Source organism: Mirounga angustirostris, unplaced genomic scaffold (assembly GCF_029215605.1).
Source record: "Mirounga angustirostris isolate CCGP_5_RB_7025 unplaced genomic scaffold, mMirAng1.0.hap1 SCAF_10, whole genome shotgun sequence".
In the NCBI taxonomy this organism is placed as follows: domain Eukaryota; kingdom Metazoa; phylum Chordata; class Mammalia; order Carnivora; family Phocidae; genus Mirounga; species Mirounga angustirostris.
Genome location: NW_026991718.1, coordinates 42959526 through 42986514, shown reverse-complemented (window position 1 = coordinate 42986514; position 26989 = coordinate 42959526). Strand labels below are relative to the sequence as shown.

Below are 26989 nucleotides of genomic sequence, written 5' to 3'. Positions count from 1 at the left end.
CTCCTTTGGCAAAATTTCTCAGTAACATATTCATCATAAATGATTTTCCTTTCCATAAGGAACCATTTAATGGTAGCAGCAGAGCTTCTTTAAAGCAGTACCCTACTGGTCTTTGCTCTTTGAAATAAAACATCAAATTAGGTTTGGAGGGAACTTTGATCTTCCTAAGACTTAAAGTTATCAAATTATTTTGATTGGTCTTTAATCTCCTTTAAGTCTTTGATTTCTATTATTTGTTATAAATGAAATGCATTAGTTGTCTGCTTTCCCCTTTCCATCATTTGCCCCACATCCCATCCTCCACCCTAGTCTTCCAATTCCTTCCTCCCAATCTCCATTGAATCAATGGTGCAGGACAGAAAGCCAGCCAGCCAAACTTCCTTCTCTCTTTGCACTTCTCCCCACTTGTCATCTTTTAACTAGTCTTTCACAAGGATCCTCTGAAAGTCCCTCTGTGCCCCAAACATGGACCCCGTTACTTCTGCTTTTGCATCTCCTCAGGCAAAAGTGGAGGGTGCCTCTCAGACTCTCTTCATAGATTGTCTCTTCATCCATGAACCAAATCCAAATTTGCTTCGGTGCCAGAAAAACTGAACACTCTATTTGAACAAAGGGTATCAATGCTATATGTACTGTAAACAAGTCTGTTAGAATGTGGGTTCGAGGAGGATGATGAATTTCAAAAGCCTGATGACTTTAACACCAAATTAGGGGAAGTTTTCTGATCCAAAAATTGGTTACCATTTATTGTCCAAGTATCTGATGCAGGCACTCATGGCTCCCAAGAATTCCTAAGCTGGGTTAATGGGGTCATGTTATGAATCCCACACTACAAATGACTTGAGTCCAGTGAAATCTCATTAAGGTTAAGAGTATTTCAGGGGATCCTTAATATTTTGATTTTTGTTTTCTGAAATTGATTTTATCTTATAATTTCAGTTCATCTAAATTTTGCATTCTCTGCATGTGATGTTTGACTGTACCATTGACTGTTATGGGAATTCAGCGTTGTACGTCTCTCTCTACACTGTGGTGCATTTAAATTGTGGAATTCTTATACTAAAAATGTAGAATAAAGACTATTTTGAAGATTTAAAAAAAAGGTTTTCCTTTCAAAGCATTCTTAAAGGCTATGTGTGCCTTATACATTGTTGTATCCTGGAGAAAGATCTAAATTCTGCACAAATAACTAAATCTTCATGGCTTCTATATTTGTTGTTTGAAAATCAGGATACAATTACTGCTTGTTAAATGTATATTGTAAAAATTCCCAGGAATATAAAATCATATTTTAAACTTCAAAACCTATATAAAATATATTACTATCATTATAATTAGCTATGTGATTTCTTTAGAAATCTAATACAAAAGATTTCAAAAAAGATTTCAAAAATTTTAGTAGCAAAAATTTTATGAGTAACAATTTGAAGTTAAATTAAGAAAATGGCCATTTATGAAATACCAACACCATATGCCTAGCAGAGAAATATATATTTAAACAAGTTATCTTACTTCATCTTCTATAAGAAGGTAAGTATGAGTTAAATATAGTTTTGCTCATATATTTTATAGATGGAGAGAAAGCCATTGAGATATTAACTAGTACTCTCAAATTCACTTAACAGGTTAGAGAGAAGGATTCAAAGCGATATTATAAAGTTAATATCCATGTTTCATAATCAAATCTTAACATCTGTTTCCTAAAATTTTCTTACATGTACAAACAAGAAATCTAGCAAAATAGCTGCTCGATTTGACTGGACATGTAGTTAAATATCTGTATAATTACGAACTGAGTTCAAAATTGAGGAAGAAATCCAACAAATTAAAAGGTTCCCAGGGGTTTTCTGTGAATGAGTCTCTTTAGATTTCCTGTTTGTTGCTTGCAGAAATGAGCATCGGAAGATCTAAATGAAATGTATTAACACCAGTCTCACTGTAAACTTATTTTAATGTTCCAGTCTTCCTTCTTTCTCCCTAAGGTGGGTGTGATGAGGGCTGGCATATGCTAATCAACCAATTGGGTCCTATTCCCTAATTAAATACTCTCAGGTATATAGAGAGATGCTTAATTAGTAAGCATTTATTCTTGTATTTGAAAGTACCATGTGAAAAAAATGCATCACTATTCTCACTACAATAATCAAATTCTACTTTTACTGGGGACAGAAAAGATGGAAGGCAAGGATAGAAAGAGAATGAGGATGAATGGAAAGGAAAACAATTTATTCCAACTTAAGACCTATTATTTCCTCTAAGGCAGAAGAGGTGGTGCAAGGTAATGGTTAAGACATAGGTTTGAATGTGTAGGCTCTGCAACTTACCAGCAATGTGTTTTGTTTTGTTTTTTAATTTTGTGCTTGCCTTTTTAATAATTTTTTTTTATTTAGTCACCACACATTACATCATCAGTTTTTGATGTAGTGTTCCATGATTCATTGTTTGCGTATAACACCCCATGCTCCATGCAATACGTGCCCTCCTTAATACCCATCATGAGGCTCACCCATCCCCCCAACCCCTCCCCTCTAAAACCCTCAATTTGATTCCCAGAGTCAATGTGTTTTTGACAGAATACTTAACTGTTTTGTGCCTTAATTTCCTCACCCATAAAGTAGGATTTTGTGATTCTTAAATGTAAAAGAGTTATAATAACCCCTAGCATATAGAAAACCCTAGATATATTATCTATTATTATTTTATTTTCAGAATTATTCTGAAGGTCTCAGTTTTAAATTTTTTTTTTTCATAAATAGCCAAAGCATACACCGGCATCCAGAAAAAATAGATTTTTAACTCTATTTAATACCAAAATAAGGCTCTTTGAGACAAGTATAAATTCAAGGAAATAATATTGGAGCTTCTTCCAAGTAGAAGAGTTCTTCTGTTGCAATCCATTCACTCATTTATTCATATTTATTTAACATTTATTGTCTATTACATGCCTGTGCCCTGTATATATGACAGCCGTCAATCGCTTCTCTCCCTGTATGTGCTTCACTCCTCACATCAAGAGCTGGAGTCTACTTTCCCTCTTTTTGAATCTGACTGAACTTGCTTTCACAAATAAAATGTAGAAGATATGTTGTGCCAGTTTCTCTTAGCTTTTAAAGCAACTGCCACCTTCTGCTTCCTCTCTTTTGGGAGCCAGCTTCCATGTATGATGTTCAGCTAAGCTGAAACTCAGTGTACTCTGAGAAAGCCTAAGCCAAACATGTAGAGAAGCTATAGGAAGAAGAGAGAGATGCTCATCCAGTCCCTAGCGGTTCTAACCATCCCGGACGTGTGAAAGAAGCAATCCTACATTGCTAACCCTTCAGGTGCCTAAAACTGCCCAGCTAAGTCCAGCCCAGATTGCAGATTTGTGAGGAATCATAAATTGTTTTAAGCTACTTAAGTTTAAGGGTGGTTTGTTAAACAACAGTGGGTAACTGAAACAGTGCTATTAACTCAGTAGCAGTAGCACATGAGTAGTATCTCTAGTTATGAAGTTCTCAGCCTTCATAACTAGTGATTCAGATAAGAAACAGCTAAGAGGTGAGAGGAGATGGAAAACAGGAAAATAGAAGGGTCTGATATTTCATGTATGTTTCTCATGAAGGCAGATCTAGACACTCAAATTTGTCAATATATCCAGAGATTAATAGTCTTCATAAATCAGAATGCCAACTTAATATGTTATACCAAGTGAACTGGAATATTCTACTCAGCACATTCATCGTCTGTTCTACCAAGCTACATGAATGGCCAGTTTATGATCAAAACTTTGCATGGTGAGCATGAAACCCAATAGAAGGAGATAGCCCTATGCTCTTCAGGGCAAAATCACAAAACCAGGATAATCTGAGGCTCCTAAGTGGAATAAGCCTGATAAGGAGGGGAGGATACGTGTATCAACTTCTACGAAAACCCTGTTTCTGGAGAGTGCCGGGCATGCATTAAGAAAATCAAGCCATCTGATCTCTTTCTCAAGGCTTCATGCTGTCCACTACCTTTAGTTAACAGTCTTTTTCCAGATAGGGTGTTCAACACCTAATTATGATTGGGTTAGCTTTTCCCATTTGCTATGACTACATTAGAATGATTGATACAAATATGTTCTCTTGAAACAAAACCAAGAACACTGAGATGGCTCTGGATGCTCCTAAAATTCCCGTTTGATTTCTGGCTAGTCCTTAGGGTGATATTTCCACATTTTGTTAAGCACATTTACACCCTAATTTTACTACCATTTACCATGTTATCTTGGATGCATGTTTTATGATAGAAGCTTTTATGCATTTTCCCAGGCTTCTTTATTGTTATTTGCTGTAAGATTGCCTGAAATGTGGCTTTCCATCCTGGATACTGAACTACCCTAGTAATCCATGTATTTCTCGGGCCTCTTCACTTTTTTCCCATGGATGACTTCACTTTTTCTTAGACATATTTATGACTCAAGGTTCTATTTGCAATGTTTTGTCACTTTTCTTTTCATACATGCATCTTCTGAAATTGGACCCCTCACAGTAACATCTGTGTTAACAACTTTTGTGTAGGAGGCTTTCAGGTCTGTCCATCCTTTATCTCTCCCCCAATTCCAGCCTGGCTAGGTAACTTTATTGGAGATTTTACCTGCATCTTAAAAATCAACATGCCAAATATGAAATTCCCCACAGTTCCTCAAAGATCCCCACAAAGCTTTCCTTTGATTTATTTTCCATGTAATAGAATAGCTTTTTTGTGTGACCTACCTATTAACATGCAAGTCATAATCCAGGTCCAGAATTCATCTCAGCATTGTTCAAATCTCTCTCTTCCATTTTCACCACCAGCACCCCAGTTAGGGATCATGTTCCTCTCTCCTAGGACTCCTGCAACAGATATTTAACTTTTCTCTCTGCCTCCTGCTTTTTCAAACTCCAAATGAGTCCATGAAAACTGCCAGACAACTCTTCTTAGCCACTCTCCAATTATTCACTGCTTAAAATCCACCAGGGCTCTTCTTGGTTTACCAAGTGAAACCTACATTTTCAATTTGACTTTCCAGGCCTTCCATAAACATTTAATCTCATTACTCCCATATGTGTACCCTGTATTCTGAGCAAATTGGAATCTGGTGGTGTTATTAGCTACATCACATTTTTTTTTCAGTTCTGTTTTTGCTCTTCTCTCCACATATAAAGTTCCCTACCTCCATCTTCCTACCTAAAAAAAAAGTAATATATACCTTTGAGGCGCACTGCAAATATAGGCTCTTTCATAAAAATGTTCATAATCCTTCCTACTCTCTCCCTTTTGAATATTTATAGTAATTTGTCTCTATCTCTTATAATATTACTTGCAACTTCAGTCATTTATGTACCAGATTATCCAATCTTTTCCACCAGACTCTAGGGTCCTTGAACAAAGTAGCTGTACCTTATTCCATTTTATAGTCTTAATGACTTGCACAGTGCCTGGCACACTGTAGAAGCTTCAAGATGTTTCTTTAACTTGGAATAGACCAGAGTTAAGTGGCCCACATGGGGATCAAGTCCATGACCTTAGTCTCATCACTGAAGCCTGGCCACAAGAAAAATATGAAAAGTGGCAAACAGCCTTGTTATATTTAAGCTTTAATTAACGTACATTTAATTCTCAAGACAAGTTCCAGTTTAGTGACCCTGAAGAAGAATAGAGAACGTCCTCTATTCATTAACTGAGCAGGGATTAATGCAAGTTCCTCTAGGAATTTCCATTTTAAAACAGTCAATATTTGCCCAAACTGAAAACAGAGATAAGTGCCTAGAGATAGAGACATAGGGAGTCATGAAGTTTTTAAAAGTTAAATGCATTTGGTTAGCCAGAAAAAGTTATTTCCTATATTCTGAGACCTGCTTTAAGTATTGGAAAGGGTAAAAGAAAAGAAAAAAAAAAAAAGGTAAAACAAATAATTACTATTCTTTTTATTTAAGATTTTATTTATTTGTCAGAGAGAGAGAGAGCATAAGCAAGGGGAGACACTCAACCGTTTGAGCCGAGGCAGACGCTCGACCGACTGAGATATCCAGGTGCCCCACGATTTCTATTCCTAAAGAGCAGATATATATACATGTGTATATATAGGAAATAAAAATATGTATGAATATGTTTAAATATATGAATATATATTTTTAAAATTTGTATATTATATATAGGCACATATACATGAAATAAGTGAAGGGAAGCACAAATATATACATATATATGTATATTGCATATATGTTTTTTTATTGCTTACTTACTATAGCTTGTAGTCTACTTGCTGTTTACTGTTAATGACATACTTCTATTTGCCTCTCTGTCATAGAGCTTTTATTCCTTTATACTTGGATTATTCTTCAATCTATGACAATCTAGGTCAGCATCAGCAACTTTTTTCTCCAAAGGGCTAGATAGTAAATATTTCAGTCCAGGAGGCCACATATGGTCTCTGTCAAAACTACTCAACCCTGTCACTATAGTGGGAAAGCAGCTGTAGACACTACATAGATGGATGGGTGTGGCTGTGTTCACAGGTGTACAAAACACAAAACAGGTTAGAATTGGCTCTTTGCTGATCTAGATTATTTGCAGACTCCAAAGCTTTCTCCATCCAGGAATTTTTCCATATTTGTCTCTATCTTACTTGAATTCCCCAGTGATTTTTTTCTCCCTTTGGCAAAGGTATAGATTTCTTTGATATTAAAACTGAAAGAGGCAGGGGAGAGAGATTGGAGGCTAAAAAAGATGAAGAAAATGGGATGTTTGATTCAGAGCATTATGGCAAGAGAAATGGAATACATAGTAAGGGGGTTGCATTTACCAAATAAAATCTTCCTCTCTTTCTTTGGGATGCAGGGAGACTTGGGTCAAACCCAGGTGCTTTCTAACGCAATGCAACTTTCTTATTCATTATGGACAAAATAACCACGGACAAAAAATAGAAATAAGCAAAAGAGCCAATTCAATGCCCCCGAACCTTTAGTATCAGGGGAAAAATAAAACCTTCTGAGCAAGAAGGAAGTCAGCTGAGGAAGAGGTGATAACATGTAATGCCCTTCTCATTGTTGTGAACTTGCTGCTCTGAGTTGGCCTGACCTTCAGGGACAGCAGTAAGGTAGGAAAAGTAATTCAACAGGCAGACTACCTAGACCGCTTGGAAACACAAGGAGATTGAACATAAGTTTTCTGGGTCAAAATTCTTGTTATAAGGCATTTCCTTCCCAAGAGCTATGCCAGAGTACATGAGGTAAAACAAGGTGGATATGCAGGGTATATGTCTCATCACTGAACATTTACCAGGCTCAAAGTCAGCATACCAAAAATTCCCTGATGCATCTGACAGTCATTTAACCTCTAAACCTTGCATTTTAATTTTCCTCATTATGACAATATTTTTCTTTTTCTTTTTTATTCTTTTTTTTTTTTGATTTGTGGAATAAACTCCTCCTAAATTCCTATCTTTCTATTCAGAATTCCTTTCAGGTAGTACTAACTAACATTAGGCCTTGCAACTAGTTAATTTTTACTTGCATAGGTGGATTTTTATTAGAATGCTAATATAAATTAAAGCTTTGAATAAAACCTTAAATCCTAATTGATCCTAATTGATTATCTTCTAGATTCTTGGTTACTTTCATTCTTGTGGTTCAAAGAATGCACATTTCAAGTTTTATCCCATTTTGTTTCCCTTTTCCTTCACAAAGTCTTTCTCTTAAGATCTCAATTACTAGCACAGTTTTTCCTGAATTTAATAATTTAAGTACTTAATTATTTGGCACCATTCTTACACACACCAAATTCCTTTATGCATCAGTATTTACCACTGTGGATGGAAATTAACTGTTTACCACACTTATTTCTCTTTTTCCTGGGTATAGAGGTAGGCTGTGTTTCCCAGTCACTCCCCCTGTTTAGTGCAACCATATGATAGAAGCCACTGAAATATGGTGGGAATGATGGGTGTCCCTTTCAAATCTGGCCTATAAAAGATCTCCCACATTATCCATAATATTTCCTGCCCACTGACTAGAAGTTAAGGACTCAGATGCCCTGAAAGATGGTGGGACCATGAGATGGAAGGAAATTGGGTCCCTAAATCAACACATGGAAGGCTCATTTTTGTGAACTTGCAGCTCTGAGTTGGTTCAACCCTTGCAGACACTAGCAAGGTAACGAACCAGAAATTGAATGTTACTTATTATTTATAAAGATTTCTAGAGATTCATCTGTTACAGCAGCTGGCATTACCCTAATTTATATACCACTTAACTCTCCAGGATGCTTTCTACGATTTCATTGTTCCCTCCTCTGTAACCCTCTTCTTTTCCTAGTTGGAGCCACTTGACCTCAATTGAGAGGGATTTTGAAATACAAAGCAGTAAAATATTGCAATCACTTTCATTCCATGTAATTTTGACAACAAACCTGAAATGCAGTTACTGTTTATCCTTAGTCTACAGATGAAGACAAGGAGGATCAAAAAGTTAAGTGTTTTTTTCAAAACTACATAGCTAATGAATGAAAGACCAGTATTCAAATACAATCTGATCTAGTGCCAAAGCTCAGGCTTTTTATATTATGTCATTTTTTTTAAACATGTTCCAGAACCTCTAAAGTGTCTTTAATGTTATCACTACTCCAAAAATCTCTTTCTCAACCTACAATGAACACAAAACTTCTGGGAGACCATGTATGGCCTGTGGTGTCAGTAAGGCTTTTAAGGATTAAAGGATAATGAGATAAATATTTTAGGGAAAAATATTTCCCTAAACTTTATTAATAACTTCCCTTGCACAAAGTCCAGGAAGTCTGGTTATGCTGCTTTCTGCACTCCAGAGGGCTTGCTGGGATTCCACCATGGCACCTAGGCCAATGAGAACACTATAAAACTTTTAAGCTTAAAAAGCAGAAATCAAGACAAAATTCTATTGATTTAAAAAGAAGTTAAATATGGGGCACCTGGGTGGCTCAGTCGTTAAGCTCAGGTCATGATCCCAGGGTCCTGGGATCGAGTCCCACATCGGGCTCCCTGCTCGGCGGGAAGCCCGCTTCTCCCTCTCCCGCTCCCCCTGCTTGTGTTCCTGCTCTCGCTGTCTCTCTCTGTCAAATAAATAAATAAAATCTTAAAAAAAAAAGTTAAATATTCTTCTTAAATGTGAGAACTCCATAAATCATGAGTTCCCAGGGGTGAGGTGACACATGACATCACAATCCACATCATCTTTATAGATAAGAGTAAACTATCTCTTTTTGTAGAATGCCACCATGTCAAAGCTAGCACCTTTCTTATGAGTCCCATCATTGCTCTCACCTTCCATTTGCCTTGTGATGCTCAGTGAGGACGCTGTTGTTATTCCTTTTGTAGTGAAAGAGCTAAATCATGGAATCTCAGCTAAGTTAATGATAGTTTGTTATTTTTTTCCATTTAAAATTAAATGACAAATGAATAGTTCTAAGATTTGGGCATTTACTGAGTTTCTACTATGTACCAGCTATAAATTTGATAAACATCATTTTATACTATCTTGGCCTTTATTTAAATATTTGCTGATATCTATATACCAAATACTATTCTTTGTGCATGCTGATATATAGCCAGAGGCTAAATGGACAATGTTCTTACTTTAGGATGCCTATAACAACCCTTTGAAAAAAGTATGTTTACCATTCTACTACAGATGATGATTGAGGATTACAACAGTTAAAAACCTAATCTAAGACTCCCAGAGCTGAATTTAAACATGCCATAATTCAAACTCATGATCATTTGATATAAAGTCAGTGATAAGCCTGTTAGGATGTGGTTAAGGGCAAAATATGGGGGAAAATAGAAAATTTCATAACCTGATGGAAATAATAATCTGACTACTAAGACAGTACTTATGTTTTTTAAAAACTCAACAGACAGTATAGTTTAGGGAAAAAATGTACTGGTCAAATAATCATACATACATTAGTACTTTTGTGCTGAAGTATAAGAAAAAGGGGGTCTGGAAGGTTTTCATGGAGAATTCCACTGGGTGTATATGCCTACAAAGATATGAAGAGAAAAATGACTGTCCAGGGGAGATAAAATACAGAAAGGGAGAAATTTATGTTTGAATCATAAGAAGTTAAGCATAAATAATGTAGGTGGTGTAAAAAAAAAATGAGATGTAGGTGGGATCTATTAGGATATTGTATTGAAAGCCAGGAGAGGAATTTATATATTTTTTTAAAGATTTATTTATTTTAGAGAAAGAGAGAGCAAGCAAGTGGGGGGAGGGCAGAGAAAGAATCCTGAAGCACACTCCCCGCTGAGCACAGAGCCTGACGTGGGGCTCACTTCCAGGACCCTGAGATCATGACTTGAGCCAAAATCAAGAGTTGGCCACTTAACCAACTGAGCCACCCAGGTACCCCAGGAATTTGTATTTTTAAGGACAGTATTTGGAAGTCAGTGTATTGATGACTGTTCAAAAGCAAAGTATAAACAATTATCTTCAGGAGGGAGAGGCCAAGACATCAATAGAGGAGGCTCCTGATCTTTCTACCTCCCACAGATGCACCAAACATACAGCTACACATAGAGCAATTCTCGGTGAAAAAAATACAGCAATTAGCTGAGTGACTCCTACACGGTAAGAAAATACCTAGACGAAATGAGAGAAAAGGTTGACATCTTCTCCATAGACTCTACCTCTGACACAGTAGCATACAAGCAAGAGGCAATCTCCAATTCCAGGTTTCTCCCTGAGGAGTGAAGGTTTTGGATCACACATAGTGCCTCAACTTTTAACACTTCCATCCAAGGGATAGGTCCCCAAAACACCTAGTTCTGAAAGTCAAAAGGGTTTGTGTCCATGAGACCCATTGGACTATAGCAAACTTAACAAGCATGTGAATGAGCACTTGCTGTGGTTATCCCCCAGGGCTCAGCACAAAGAAAACAGGCAAAAACACCAGTCTTCCAATCTGTCCCTGAAAGGGGTTTGACTGCATATTTTATACACTGTTTTCTACTTGTCTGCCTTCTAACTTAGCACACATCTAGGGACTTGCTGCAATTCATTCCAGAACCAAGGGGAGTTGATGAGCACTTCTACTACCTTCTCCCTCCCTTGAAGCTCACTTCAGTGCTAAAACCAGCATCTCTCTGGAAGGGGCTTGTATACATGTATGGCACCACAGTTTTTGTGACTGCTACCCAAAGGATGGCCCCTGGATTGCCTGGCTCTGGTTCCAATGGGGTTTGCATTCACAAGTACAATAGGACTATAGAAAAACCAAGAAACAGTTTTTATTTATTTTTTATTTTTTTAAAGATTTTATTTATTTATTTGACAGAGACAGCGAGAGCAGGAACACAAGCAGGGGGAGTAGGAGAGGGAGAAGCAGGCTTCCTGCTGAGCAGGGAGCCCGATGTGGGACTCAATCCCAGGACTCTGGGATCATGACCTGAGCCCAAGGCAGATGCTTAATGACTAAGCCACCCAGGCGCCCCAAGAAACAGTTTTTAAACAGGTGCAAGAGCACCCCCCAATGGCTATACACTTAGGCTTAGCACAGAGGGAACAGGCAAAAATTCCCATCTTCCAGTTTTTTTCCTGCAAGAGGCTTAACTACATATTTCCTTAGCTGCTGCCTGAGAGTCTGGCTTCCAATCAGCCTGCATCTGGGTGCTGAGTGTGATCCTCCAATTTGGGACATTGGTGGGTCTGTTTTCAAACACTTTCAACTACTGGAAGCCACTAAGAACAAATACGGTGGTTTGGACAATCACAAAGGTTTAAAAAACAACCAGTGCTTAGACCAGGCTGATTGCCAAGATTCATCTACACAAGACCAATCTGTCAAGACTGGGTGTTTTACCTAACATGCAGAAACAAACACAGAGAGTCAAAGAAAGTGAAGAAACAGCGAAATATGTTCCAAGAAAAAGAACGACACAAATCTCCACAAACTGATCCCAGTGAAAAAAAAAGATAAGTGATTTACCCAATAGAGAATCAAAATTGTCATAAAGATATTCACCTCAGTTAATGAATGAAGAAAGTGAGAATTTTAACAGACATAGACAACAAAAAAATATACCAAAGAGAAATCATAGAGCTGAAGAACAGTTGAACTGAAAAATTTAATAGAGGGGGTCAACAACAGACTAGATCAAGTAGAAAAAAAGATTAGTGAACCTGAAGACAGGACAGTGGAATTAATCCAATCAGCAAAAATAAAATGAAATAAAATAAAATAAAAATTAAAAAGGAGTGAGGATAACTAAGGGATACCATCAAGCAGACCAATGTATACATTATAAGGGTCCCAGAAAAAAAGAGAGAAAGAAAAGGACAGGGAGCTTATTCAAAGAAATGACTGAAAACTTTCCCAACCTGGGAAAGAAACAGACATCCAGATCCAGAAATCCCAGAGAGTTGCAAAGAAAACAAATCCAAAGAGGCCCATAAGGAGATATATTGTAATTGCCAAAAGTTAAAGTTAAGGAAAGAATGTTAAAAGCAGCAAGAGAAAAACAACTTATCATGTACAAGGGAACCCCCAGTGAGACTATCAGTAGATTTTTCAGTAGGTATTTCAGAGTAAAAGGAATAGAATACCATATTCAAAGTGCTGGGGAAAAAAAATGCCACCCAAGAATACTCTATCTGGCAAAGATATTATTCAGAATTGAAAGATAGTTGTCCAGGGCGCCTGGGTGGCTCAGTCGTTAAGGGTCTGCCTTCGGCTCAGGTCATGATCCCAGGGTCCTGGGATCGAGTCCCACATCGGGCCTCCTGCTCAGCAGGAAGCCTGCTTCTCCCTCTCCCACTCCCCCTGCTTGTGTTCCTGCTCTCGCTATCTCTCTCTCTGTCAAATAAATAAATAAAATCTTAAAAAAAAAAAAAAAAGAAAGAAAGATAGTTGTCCAGAGAGCAAAAGCTGAAGGGGTTAATCACCACTAGATTGGCTTTATAAGACATGTTAAAAAAAAAAAAAAAAAAGGCTTTAAGCTGAAAACAAAAGAATGTTAACTAGTAGCAGGAAACATATCAAAATATGTGAAACTTACTGGTGAAGGTAAGTATCTTTATTGAGTTCAGAATACTTTAATATTGTATTGGTGGTGGGAAAAACATTTGTGTCTCTAGCATAAAAATTAACTGAAAAAAGTATAAAAATATAAGTACAATAATTTGTTAATGGACACACTAAAAAGATGTAAATTGTGACATCAAAAACAAAATGTGGGGATGTTAAAATGCAGAACCTTTCTATGTATTTGGTGTTGTTATTAGCATAAAATAGACTATTGTTTTGTATAAGATGTTTTAGGTAAGCCTCATGGTAACCATAAACCAAAACCTATAGTAGATATGCAAAAGATAAGCAGAAGGGACCCCGAGCATACAAAACAGAAAATATCAAATCACAAAAGAAGAGAGCAAGAAAGAAACAGGAATTGTAAAATGGCCAGAAAATAATTAACAAAATGGCAATAGTAAATCTATACCTATCAATAATTATTTTAAATGTAAATGGACTGAATTCTTCAATCAAAAGAATGGCTCCAAATCAAGTGCAAGTCAAAATTCAAATCAAAACCAAATGAAATATCATCTCACACCAGTCAGAATGGCTAGTATCAAAAAATACAAGAAATAACAGGTGTTGGCAAGGATGTGGAAAAAAAGGAACCCTTGTGCACTGTTGGTGGGAATATAAATTGGTGCAACCATTTCAGAAAACAGTATGGAGTTTCCTCAAAAAAAATTAAAAATACAAATATCATATGATCTAGTAATTCACTTCTGGGTATTTACACAAAGAAAACAAAAACACTAATTTGAAAAGATATATGCACCCCAAGCTCACTGTAGCATTATTTACAATAGCCAAGATACAGAAGCAACCTAAGTGTCCATTGATAAATGAATGGATAAAAAGATGAGATTTTGCTGTTTGTAACAACATGGATGAACCTAGAGATGAAATAAATCAGATGAAGACAAATACATGCGATTTCACTTACACATGAAATCTAAACAAACAAACAAACAAAAAGAGTCATAAATACAGAGAACTGGTGGTTGCCAGGGGGGAGAAGGGGGGGATGGGCAAAATAGGCGAAAGGGATTAAGAGGTACAAGCTTTCAGTAATAAAATGAATAAGTCACAGATATGGAAAGTACGGCATAAGGTATATAGTTAATAATATTGTAAAATTGTTGTATGGTAACAGATGAGGACTATATTTATCATGGTGAGCACTGAATAATGTATAGAATTGTCTAATTACTATGTTTTACTCCTGAAATTAACATGGCATTGTATGTCAACTGTATTTTAATATTAAAAAATGGTTTAAATTATTATAATTGCTACAAGAATTTTGGAGAGTATATATAATAGGAGATGATAATAATCAAAATATATAAAAATGTCCATATGTTTGTCTTAAGTGCTTTACTACTGATATTGAACTCTACAGAAATAATTAAAAAATAGGATAAAGCTACATGTGCCAAATGTTCATTGAAGCATTGTATATAATAGCAAAAAATATAGAACTAGGTTTGGTTTTCATAACATAAAGGTAAATTATGTTACATCAACTTAATGGAAAATTACTCAGCTATTAACATGAGTGGCTATGATAATCATTTATTTATTTATTTATTTTTAAAGATTTTATTTATTTATTTGAGAGAGAGAGAATGAGAGAGAGCACATGAGAGGGGGGAGGGTCAGAGGGAGAAGCAGACTCCCTGCCGAGCAGGGAGCCCAATGCGGGACTCGATCCAGGGACTCCAGGATCATGACCTGAGCCAAAGGCAGTCGCTTAACCAACTGAGCCACCCAGGCGCCCTATGATAATCATTTAGAAGCATGGGAAACTAGATTCTAAAAGTCAGTTAAAGCAGTGGATTATAAATTTGTATAGAATTGGGATTACAGCTAAGCAACATATTTGTTATTGTACAAAGGCATAAGTGAAATTTGCAAAAGTAAAGAGAGAGAGAGAAAAAACCTGAAAGGATTAAAAAACCAAACCAAACCAAACCAAGACCCAACTATATGCACTTTAGGAACACACATCAAAGTGGAGGGATGGAAAAAGACGGAAGCCAAAAAAAAAAAAAAAAAGTTAAAAAAAGCAGGAGGAATTATATTTAGATAAAATAGACATTAAGCCAGATCTGTAACAATAGACAACGTCATTATGTAACAATAAAGGGGTCAATTCAAGAGGATATCATAATTGTAAATATTTATGCACCCAACACTGGAACACCTAAGTATATAAAGCAAATATTAACAGATTTTAAGAGAGAAATAGCAATACAATAATAGTAGAGGAGTTCAATATCCCATCTTCAACAAGTTACAACATTTTGATGGAAAATAAATATGGAAACACTGGACTTAAATTATACATTAGACCAGATGGATCTAATAGACATTTACAGAACATTCCATTCAACAGCAGCAGAATATACATTTTTCTCAAGCACACATGGAACATTATCTGGGATAGATCATATGTTAGTCCACAAAACAAATCTTAATAAAATGAAGGATAAAGATCATGCCATCATCTCAATACATGCAAAAAAGAATTTGACAAAATTCCACATCCTTTCATGATAAAAACTCTCCACAACCTGGGTATAGAAGGGACATACCTCAACATAATAAAAGCCATATATGACAAGTCCAGGGTTAACATCAAACTTAAAGGAAAAGCTTTCAGAGATCAGGAACAAGACAAGGATGCCTACTCTCTCCACTTTTATCCAAAATACTTGAAGTTAGCCAGAGAAATTGGTCAAGAAAAAGAAATAAAAGTAATCTAAATTTAAAGTAAAATTATCTCCATTTGCAGATGACATGATTTTACATATAGGAAAACCTAAAGATTCTACCAAAACAGTGTTAAAATAAACAAATTAAGTGAAATTGCAGGATACAAAATCAATACATAGGAGTTAGTTGTATTTATGCACACTAACAGGAAAGTATTGGAAAGAGAAATTAAGAAAACAATCCTGATTACAATAACAACAAAAAGAATAAAATACTTCAGACTATATTTAACCAAGGAGGCAAAAGATCTCTACACTGAAAACTATAAAACTCTGATGAAAGGAATTGAGGAAAATAGAAATAAATGTAAAGCGATTCCATATTCATAGATTGGAAGATCCGGTACTGTTAAAATGTCCATATTGCCCAAAGCAATCTACAGATTCAATGCAAACCCTGTCAAAAATACAACTGCATTTTTCACAGTTATAAAAATCCTAAAATTCTTACATAATCACAGAAGACCCTAAACAGTCAAAACAATCTTAAGAAAGGAGAACAAAACTGGAGATGTCATACTTCCTAATTTTAAGCTGTATTGCAAACCTGCAGTAATCAAAATAGTGTGCTAATGGCATTAAAAAAAAAAAGACACATAGCCCATGGAATAAATTAGAGTTGATTAATTTTTGAAGGAGCCAAGAATATATAATGAAGACTAGTCTTTCCAATAAATAATGTTGAGATGTAAAGATTCAAAATACACAATACAAATTCAAAATAACTCATAGCAAAAAACAAACAACCCAGTTAAAATATGAGCAAAAGACCTGAAAAACATTTTTCCAAAGAAGAGATGACATGGCTAACAAGGACACGAAGGAGTGCTCAACATCACTAATCAGCAGGGAAATGCAGTGAGATACAATACTGTAATGCAATGATATCACAATGAGATATCATGACACATTTGTTAGGATGCCTATTATCAAGAAGAAAAGAGAGAATAAGTGCTGGGGAGGATGTGAAGAAAAGGAAATTCTTTTACACTCTTAATGGTAATATAAACTGGTGTGGCCACTATGGAAAACAGTATAAAGTTCCCTCAGGAAAATAAAAATTGAACTTATTGTATGATCCAGCAATCCCACTTCTGGGTAATTATCTAGAGGAAATGAAATCATAATCTTGAAGAAATATTTGTACTTCCACAGTATACAAATGTTAACTATTATTATCACCAACCTTAATCAAGTCAAGACCTTGTTTTGTCATTTTTTACTTATGAAGAGCTTACAGCTTCTAAGGATATTGGATGCCTGCCTCTGGTTCAACACAGTGACCATTTCCCTTTGTCCAGCCTCTTCTGATTTCAGTGCCAACCAGACTCTTTTCTCTAAGTGACTCTAGTCCAATCTCTCCTGCTTCTAATTTAGCCTTGCATTTCTTTATTAAGTCTTGGCTTTTGCCTTGTTCCCATAATCCAGATCCTTCTCAGAAACGGAGTCCTCTAATAGAAGAGAGAAGCATGACCTATTTGAACACTCGGAGCCTGTCTCTACTTCTCTGTCAATAGCCTTGGACATTGCATAGTTTCCCTCTCCCTCAAGGCCAAGGTCTCCCATTCTTTTATGGAAAAGGATTGATAACTATTCTAGTTTAGGAGAGTCACATGGTCTCTATCATAACTGCTCAACTCCGCCACTGTATCACAAATGCAGCCATGAAGAATACATGAATGAATGGGCTTGGTTACATTCCAATAAAACTTGATTTACAAAAAAAAAAGGTATGCAGGATTTGCTTATGTTCTTAGTTTTATTTCTGGACCTCTGCTCTAGGCCTCTGGCAGGCTCTTCTTCTTTTAGCTTAATTCTGTGGGACTCCAACAATCTCAAAGGTAACCCACCCAGGGCCAATAATTTTGCCAAAGGTGTGACATGGACCATAAGTCAGAAAGAAAGAAAATTTCATTTCTACCTTTTATATTTTTTTGCTATGAATCTCAAGAGCAACACTTAAAATGTATCTCCACCTTGTTTTTATCCATTCTTCATTAGTAAGTCAGGCTCCTGCTCCCAAGATAAGGATATGTAAGCAACATAACCACAAGCTGTCACTGGTGGTTAGAGACACCCCACAGGGAGTGTGCTGCACACTTGCAGAGTTGACTCAAGTTTGCCTTTCAATTTGGCAGCAGGTGGAGTATCAGGTTTCTCATCACCATAAAAATAATGTAATCCCCATCTCAAATTGGAAAAAGTCTCCCAGGAATAAACCTTGAATATGCTGCTGGTATTTCAGGAAAAGAGAAGCAGGTCTTAACTGAGAGAATTACTGACCTCTGGGGCTCTTCTTAAGGGTTAATAACAGAGCCAAGAAGTGCCCCTCCTCTAATCACTGCCAATCCTTATATCTCTGTTTCGGTACCATGAATGTTAAACTGTTCAGAGACCATGCCCTATAGCTTAATCCTGCTTCTCTCTCTTATATATCCAACCACTTTCTCTTAGATGGATTGTTATTTTTAAACACATTTAAATTTCTCCCAAGTAATTCAAAAACCAAAACAAGCAAACATTTCATCTCTTTTTTCCATAACTTTTATTCCTTCTTAACTATCTATGCCAGTTGTCTCTACTTCATGCCACTTTCCCCTCAGCCCTTCCAATCTGGTTTCTAGCCTCATCTTTCTACTAAATCAAGTGTTGTTAAAAAACATCACTGACATAATGATTGTTGAATTAAATGAGCATTTTTCTCTCCTCAGTTTTCTTGATTCTGAACAACATTTGATAAAGTTGACCTCTTCCTCCCCCTTAAAATACACTACTTCCTCGGCTTCCATGACAAATCTCTTCCTGAATTTCCTCTTCTCTCTGGCCACTTGCACGGCCCTGTTCAGTGCTGTATTTTCTCATCTTTACCACCACAGTGTCATGAAGTTCCTACTTCATGCTAAACACCAGGCAAATCTTAGAATATAATCAGGTATAAAAGAAAAGTCTAATCGTGATACGTTAAGGAAGTGGTATGTAATAGTCCCAAGCCCCTTATTCCTTCCTGCATGGCAGTTATTAATAACAGTAGAATTGGGGTGCTGGGTGGCACAGTTGGTTAAACATCTGACTCTTGGTTTCAGCTCAGGCCCTGATCTCAGGGTCATGAAATCGAGCCCTGTGTCAGGCTCCATGCTCAGTGCAGAGTCTGCTTTAGATTCTCTCTCCTTCTCTCCCTCACAGCCACATTCTCTCTCTGTCTCTAAAATAAATAAATCTTAAAAAAAAAAAAGCAGTAGCATCTTGTTTTAAAATTGAGTCTTTTTTTTCAATCATAGCAAATACTGGTATCAGTGGAGCTCAATGGGAACTTTACATTCACTTAATATTTACCTGATTCTTCCTTTACCTAAAGCTCAGTTCATCTGTCCCTCCAATTTCTGACACATTTACTGGGACAAGTTCCACAGTATACAGCTCCCTTCCCCTTATCATGACTTTATGACACTTAACTGACAATTGAAGAATAATTTTAAGTCAAAGACTTTCATGATTAAGTCATGCCAATGGCTTCAAGTGTACAGAGAAGAGGTCCAATGAGAGAATAGGATCTTATTAATACTGGAGGCAAAGGGGTCCACAGCCCTCAGAATATGGGCTGTGGGAGGGGTGGTTTTGTGGTGGTGGTTAGGACAGAAAAATACAGTGCAAAGAAACCTAGAAACAACATATGAAATGATGCTAAAATTAAAATAAGTCCCAGAGAGAAAGGTAGAGTTAAGCTACCAAATTTTTCTACTCCGTTATTTTTGCCTAACTCTTAGATTATTTTGAGAGCCATTAATTCAATCTTAACCCTAGAAAATATTCATTTTTTTCTCCAGAGATACAAATTTGGCCTTCATTTGAGGGTAATTGATTATCTAAAAATTTCACATCTTTAGGTCTCTACTGAATTGTCTCAAAAGCATCCCATGGATCAAGAGTTATGAAATAGAAAAGACAAACAACTAGACAGCTTCAATGAGACCCATAACAATGCTCCAACCGGATGGTGGCATTTAAGATGGATGGCAAATGCCAAAGCTGAGGCCCTTCTGTAAGGATTTTGTGTTTCCCATTAGAGAAATAATGCAGCCTCCATCTAATTTGCAAGTTTAAAATTGCAAATCTAACTCTTGGGAGAAAATTGGGTAAATCACAAGTGAGTATTGCTTAAGTTTCACATGAGTAAATATATTGTGGTTGTGTTGGTATTATTCAACACTCAGAGCCACAAAATACATTTTTTGTATCATTTTATTTGTAGAAGAATGGCACAATTATTTTCAGAATAATTAACTCCTCAGTTTAGTGACAATTATGTTCCATTATAATAATTAAAATCACACCCTGCTATTTGGATGAACTCAATAGAATAATGATTTCTTAGGGGAAGATTTAATCGGATCATTTTTTTTCTCCAGCATTAAAAATATCTGTAAATTATTTCAATTCATTGTATCATTGCTTGTGAATTTTTCTGCTGTCCTACGGAAAGAAATATCACAAACAAAATGGCAGTCTCAACCCACCCTTGAACCATCTGTGCATTATAATTGTTACTGCAGGTATGCCGGGGCTTGGCAAAATGCAGAGCTCATGGCTGGTCATAACAGCAGGGTTACAGATGGTGGGAGTACCTGAAATCAAGTGGGTTAAAGCAGGTGGTGAGCAGAATATTGGTGTTTTAGGGGACTGGTCTATTGAAAGGAGAGCTCTAGTAAGTGAGTGAGAGAAGTGAGGAAAGGTCAATAGCTCTCTTGGGGATGAAGTTGACAAGAGCTTGAAAGAGTTTTAGGGCCCCAAGCAAATGGGCTGGAATTCAGGAAAGCACTCCTGCTTTAAGGATGAACTGAAGTATAAGGCAGAAAACCAAGAGGAAATGTGCTAGCCCAATATAAGTAGGTGTTAGGGAAGAGTTAAGACCTTTTGGATATTTTGGTGTTTTATTTCACCCTGAAACATAACAGAGACTGGGATCATAGCAGTGCAGTGATCAACCCTACTTAATGTATTGGTAGGTAATGCTACTGCTACATAGTTTGTCTCAATTTGAATTACTCATATACTGAATGCAGAGGGTAGGAAATTTGGATTGAGGCAGGTGTTGAGGGTCTTAATATGAAAAGCATAAACTTGGGGCATCAAGGCAAGAGTCAGAAGCAATAAACTTAGAAGTGCACTTAGGTAATGGTAGATTCTTTAGATAATGGTAGGTTACACGGTGGCTCTCTTTGTGTACCCTTGTCAGTGTGAATGACTTGGGAATAAGAGGCAGTTTGTAGCGAGACAGAAACCATTAGAGTAAGAGGTCTACAAAGTCAGGCCAGGTACCTAACATGGTCTGCCACATGGTAAGGGTTTAATGCATATTTGTTGAATAAAAATGGATTAATTAATAAAATGACTGCTAGTGAATTCTGTCAATTGTAGAATTCTCAGACTCTCTAAACATAGGGGTGGGGTCAGGGTTTATGATTAATTGGCAGGTTCTTTATTATTTCCTGATTCTTTTTCTTACCACTTTATTGTGTTATAGTAAATGTATACCTCATGAGGCTCAAACTTTCTAGCTCCAACAGAGGCAGGGAAACATTATGAATTCTGGGAAAGAATAGCTTCTCCAAAGGCAATAAAACAAGAAGAGAATGTAAAAAGTCTTGTAAAGAGGATTAGAGTTTACTTAGGGCTAGGGTGAGACAGCCAGTCGCTACAAGAATTCCTAACTACCCTGAAACCGGAAAGGACCTGAGAGGGTTAGTGTGCATCCTTCTTGAGACCCAGGTTCCTTGAACCTGATTCCTCCACTCTGCCCTCTTGGTGCAACTGATCCCACTCTTAACCAAGGGACTCAGTAGTAACTCAGCCTAGGAAGGAGAAGGTGCCTGAAATTCTATAGAAAAAAACTATATAACCTGCTGGTGGCTCAGTACTAGAATAAAATGACCAAAGATTTTATTTTTTTAACAATGTAGAGAGTCATGATTGTCAGTGTCTAGAGAGTCATCTGGTATTTGGAGGAAAGCTACATCCCAGAAGAAAAAATACTTCAAACAATTTGGACCACAGTCTCCTATACTGAGTGGCACAAAGTCTAACTGCTGTTGGATACAGGTAAGATTGTCTAAGGACACAGTGGCAAATCCTTTGCTGGTTCTTTGGAATTAGCACCACCTATGTCCCACAGCTCAGTTCATTCATAAACTTAAGCCAGATATGTCAAACTTATTTTTTAGCTATTCACCCTGTTTCCTTTTGCTCTGAACTTAAATTTTTCAATTCATACCATCACACTGAGCCCAGATATTTATTTCTAAACTTAATTCCTGTATCTGCATCAGGATCGTTCTCTTGGTGGATCTGACTCAGCCTAACTATGATTTTTGAGTCATTGGCTTTCTGTAGCATCACTAATACCTTCTTCCTCAATCATTGTATTGATTTTGTAAAACTTATTCTAGAATTATCTTTCCTACTGCACCACCTCTTACAGAGTAACATTACACTTAGCTATAAAGCTTGAGAACATAAAGCATGATTTCTCATTTTATTCCCAGTCATACACACAGTGATTAGTAGTCAGTACATACTGGTTGAATGAATGAATGACAAGATTATATCTGCCTTATTTTAAACAAGAGTTTATAAGAGTTGTCTTTATAAAATGAAAGCTAGAATAGCTTTTCAAAGTTCTACATCCACTTTACATCATTATCCTGGAGTTGTGGACATGTTTCTTGCCCTTCAATATCTTCCAATCTAGTGGGGAAAACAGACATACACATGGTATCTATTAGGGGCTGGTGAAGATTTATACAGATGCTGCAGGAAGATGAGGGAACAACTGTGCAATCTGTTAGGGTGAAGAAAAGGAAAGGATAGCTATTGTGATCTTTAAATATTGAGCAGTAAGTAAGCAAATGAAGAGGAATGGGGATTGATTTCTATGGGAGAAGTGGGTATGGAAAGATATAGAGCCTTTCTAACAGAGGGTTATTACAATAAAAGTCAAGAAGTATGATAGAGGACAATTACTTGCAATTTAAGTGTTACTGGAGCATGAAGTTTCAGACAGAGAAAGACCTGAATGGGACTGGAGAGTTGGAAAGGACCAGATTACAGAGGGATTTATACTCTGATAAGGATCCTAAATGTTTTTCTATGGGCAGTAAAGGAAGGACATAGGTAATTAGCAATTTAGAAAACTCTGGAAGATATGCAAATGATTAGTTGAGATGGGCAACTCCCAAGGCAGGGAAACCAGTTAGAAAAACAAAGCAATAATCTAGAGGAGGGAGATAGGACAACCTGAACATGGTAAAAATAGATGTGAAAATGAAGTGTCTAAACTTGGTGCTTGAATGGCAAAGGGTCTGAAAGTTATACTGGAGTCAAGAATAATTCCCAGGTTACTAATTAGGCTGAACAGTTGGATGGTGGTGACACTAATTGAAAAAGAGCCTGAAAGAGAGGGAAAGTGAGGAAATCTCTGAGCAAGGTGTCTGCAGAATATCCACATGAATCTGTGCACTAGGTAATGGACTTCATGAATTTGAAATTTGAGGAGAAACAGCTAACAATGTCAATTTGAAAATCATTAGCATATAGGTAGTCAAAACCATGAGGATATTATGAACTTGTTCAGGGAGAATGTCTGGAGAACACAGAATTGAGCACTGAATCAGGATGAATAACTATATTTAAGTAGTGGAATGGAAGAAAAGCCTATCAATTTAACCATTATCAGACTTGTCTTAGGTGACAACATAATATTTCCCCTACCACAAAGTCTGATGTTGGATACAGGTGCATCCCTACCACCTCTTAACTCTATAACCCACTGCAAACTGGCCTCTGCCTCCCCATACCCTTTTTGTTTTTTTAATTAGACTTTTCATTTAGAGATACTTATAGATTCACTTGCAGGTGAATGAAATAATACAAAACTCTCCATGTGCTCTTTACCAAGTTACTCTTATTGGTAAAATCTTGCAAACTGTGACAGAAAGGATATTGGCATTGATACAGTCAAGATACAGAACATTGCCTTTACTACAAGGATTCCTCATGTCCTTTTGCAACCAAATCCTCTTTCCCTCAGCCTTCAACCCCTCCTTAACTCCTGTCAAGTACCAACAGGTTCTCCTTAGGATTTTATCATTTCAAGAATATTATGTAAATTGAATCACACAATACATAACCTTTGGGATTGGCTTATTTCACACAATGAAATTTTCTGGAGATTCATCCAGGTCATTATGAGTATCATTACTTCATTTCTTTTTATTGCAAAGTAGTACTCCATGGTATGGATGTAATAAGGTTGGTTTAACTAGTCACCTTTTGAGGGGCTTCCCCCCCACCAGTAGAAATAAAGCTCCCTGTAAATATATGTATACAGCTTTTTGTGTGAACATAGGTTTTAATTTTGAGGGATAAATGATCAGGAATGCAGTTGTGAAGTCCTGTGGTAGTTACATGTTTAGTTTTTTTGACTGCCACAGTGTTTTATTTTGTTTTGTTGAGAGTATACAATTTTACACTCCCCTCAGCAATGCAGTATATGATCCAGTTTCTGTGAATCCTTGCTGGCATTTGGTGTTGTCACTATTCTTTATTTTAGCCATTCTGATAGACATATAGTGACACCTCATTGAGGTTTTCATTTGTGTTTCCCTCGTGCCTAATGATGTTGAGTAAATTTTCATGTGCTTAGGTGCCATCTGTAAATCCTGTTGGATAGAATTTATCTTCTTGTCTTTTGCTCAATTTCATAATCCCATTTTTTTTACTGATAAGATTTGAGTTATAGGTTCTTGATATTCCTTCTTTGCTAGCTATGTGGTTTACAAATATTTTCTCCCACTCTAGTAGTTGTCTTTTTAATTCCTTAATAGAATCTGTCACAGAAAAGATTTTTAATTTTAATGAAGTCCAATTTATCAATTTTTCCTTTTATAGACCATGCTTATATGGTGTCAAGTCTATAAACTCTATACCAATATCTCAAAGATTTTGTTTTCCCCCTAAAGTTTCACAGCTTTAACTTTTATATTTAAGTCCATAATACATTTTTTTTACTTACTGTATCATTATTTTTAATGTCCAGCATTTACAGTATGAGGGCCAGAGCTTTCTCCCCAAATCAAGTTTATAAATTCTCAGTTGGCTTGTGAGGCCAATAGGGATACTTCTTCTTGTCTAATTTGGTTTCTGGGAAGACTTCATTCAGGTCCTCAATGGTCATCTGATCAAATGGAATTATGTTCCTCATCTTCTCCAGCTCTTTTTCATATTCCTCAATCCTGGCCTTTGAGAGAGACAAAAACTTGGCACAACTTTTCACATCTTCTTTTTCTTCAGCATCCACCTGAACAGTATATTTATCCTCTGGCACAGGAACCTTCAGGGCATTAAACTTCTCAAAGTCATCTACCAAACCAGCCTTCACCACATTGGCCTTGTAGTAAGCCCAGTCGATAGCAAGTGGTTTCTCAGGGAGAGTAGCCATCCTGGAGGTAAGTGACTCATTCCAGGATTTCAGGGAGTTAGCAATGGCCTTCTGGTTTCGGGGTATGATCTCCCCAAAAGCTACCCAGTCAATGGTTTTTAGAGCAAGTTTTCACACAGCCATCTTGAGATCCTTCACCGATCCCAGTGGCCCAGAGTCCACAGACCCATAATACATTTTTAATTAAATTTTATAGATTTGGGTCCTATTTTGTTATTTGTTTGGCCTATCAATGTCCACTTGCTCCAGTACTTGTGAAAAGACTATCACTAGTTTTTGCCATTTTAGTTTTTACACTTTCGTCAAATATCAGTTGGACATATTTGTATGGGTCTATTTCTGAGTTCTCTATTCTTTTCCATTGATCCATCTCTCTCTCTGCCAAGTCCATGTATTCTTGATCATAATAGCTGTAAATCAAGTTTTCAAATTGGGTAGACTTTGCTTTTCAAAATTATTTTAGCTGTAAGTTTTGTGGCCTTTCCATATAAATTTTAAGATAATCTACTCTCTCTCTCCAGAAAGAAAGAGAGAAAGAGAGAGAGAGAGAAAGAGAAAAAGAGAGAGAGAAAGAGAGAGAAAGAGAAAGAGAGAAAGAAAGAAAGAGAGAAAGAGAGAAAAAAAGAAAAAAAGAAAAAAGAAAGAGGAGGAAACTTTCTGGAATTTTGATAGGAATTGTGTCAAATCAGTATTGGGGGAGAATTCACATATTTACTATGTTGATTTTTCCCAAACCATGAACATGGCATGTCTCTCCATTTATTTACACCTTCTTTGATTTTTTTTCTGAAATCAGCTTTAGATAATTTTCAGCATACAAACCCTTTACAAGTGTTTTGTTTGCTTTTAGATTTATACCAAAGAGTTTCATCTGGGGGGCTACTTTAAATGGTATTTTGAATTTTATTGTCCACATTTTTTTGCTAGTATGTAGAAATACGATTTTTTAAAAATCTGTTCCTTTTATCTTTTCTTTTTATTCTTTATCCTGCAACCCTGCTAAACTATAGATCGTTTGAGATTTTCTATGAAGACAAGTATGCCAACTGCATATGAGGACAGGCTTATTTCTTCCTTTCTGACCTGGATATCTTATTTCCTTTCCTTACTTACTGTATTAAAACTCTTAGCACTATATTAAATAAGAGTGGCGAAAGCAAAAATCTTCATCTTGTTCACTATCTTAGGGGAAAGCATTTAGTCATTCAGGAATAAGTATAACATTAGCTGTAGATATTTTGTAGATGCCCTTTATCAAGCTGAATTTCCCTCTATTTCTGCCAGGGTAGTATAATGAACAGGTAGTGAATTCTGTTAAATTCTTATTTTGCAACAATTGATATGAAATGTGATATTTATTCTTTAACTTGTTAATATAGTGGTTTGTACAGATTGATTTTTGAACATTTAGCCAGCCTTGCACCCTGCAATAAATACGACCTGATCATAGCTTTAAAATATTTTTTATATCGCTGGATTGTATTTTCTAATATATTTTGAAGAATTTCTGTGGGCACCTGGGTGGCTCAGGTGGTTAAGCATCTGCCTTCATCTCAGGTCATGATCCCAGGGTCCTGGGATTGAGTCCCGCATCAGGCTCCCTGCTCGGAAGGGGGCCTGCTTTTTCCTCTCCCTCTGCTGCTCCCCCTGCTTGTGCTCTTTCACTCTCTCT

The 26989-nt window shown here is 36.6% G+C and overlaps 1 pseudogene; it reads right to left on the bottom strand.

Annotated features, from left to right (window-relative positions):
* Window positions 1-24957: 24957 nt before the first annotated feature.
* Window positions 24958-25440, bottom strand: LOC123850471 (ATP synthase subunit d, mitochondrial-like; annotated as a pseudogene).
* Between the last annotated feature and the right edge of the window lie 1549 nt (window positions 25441-26989).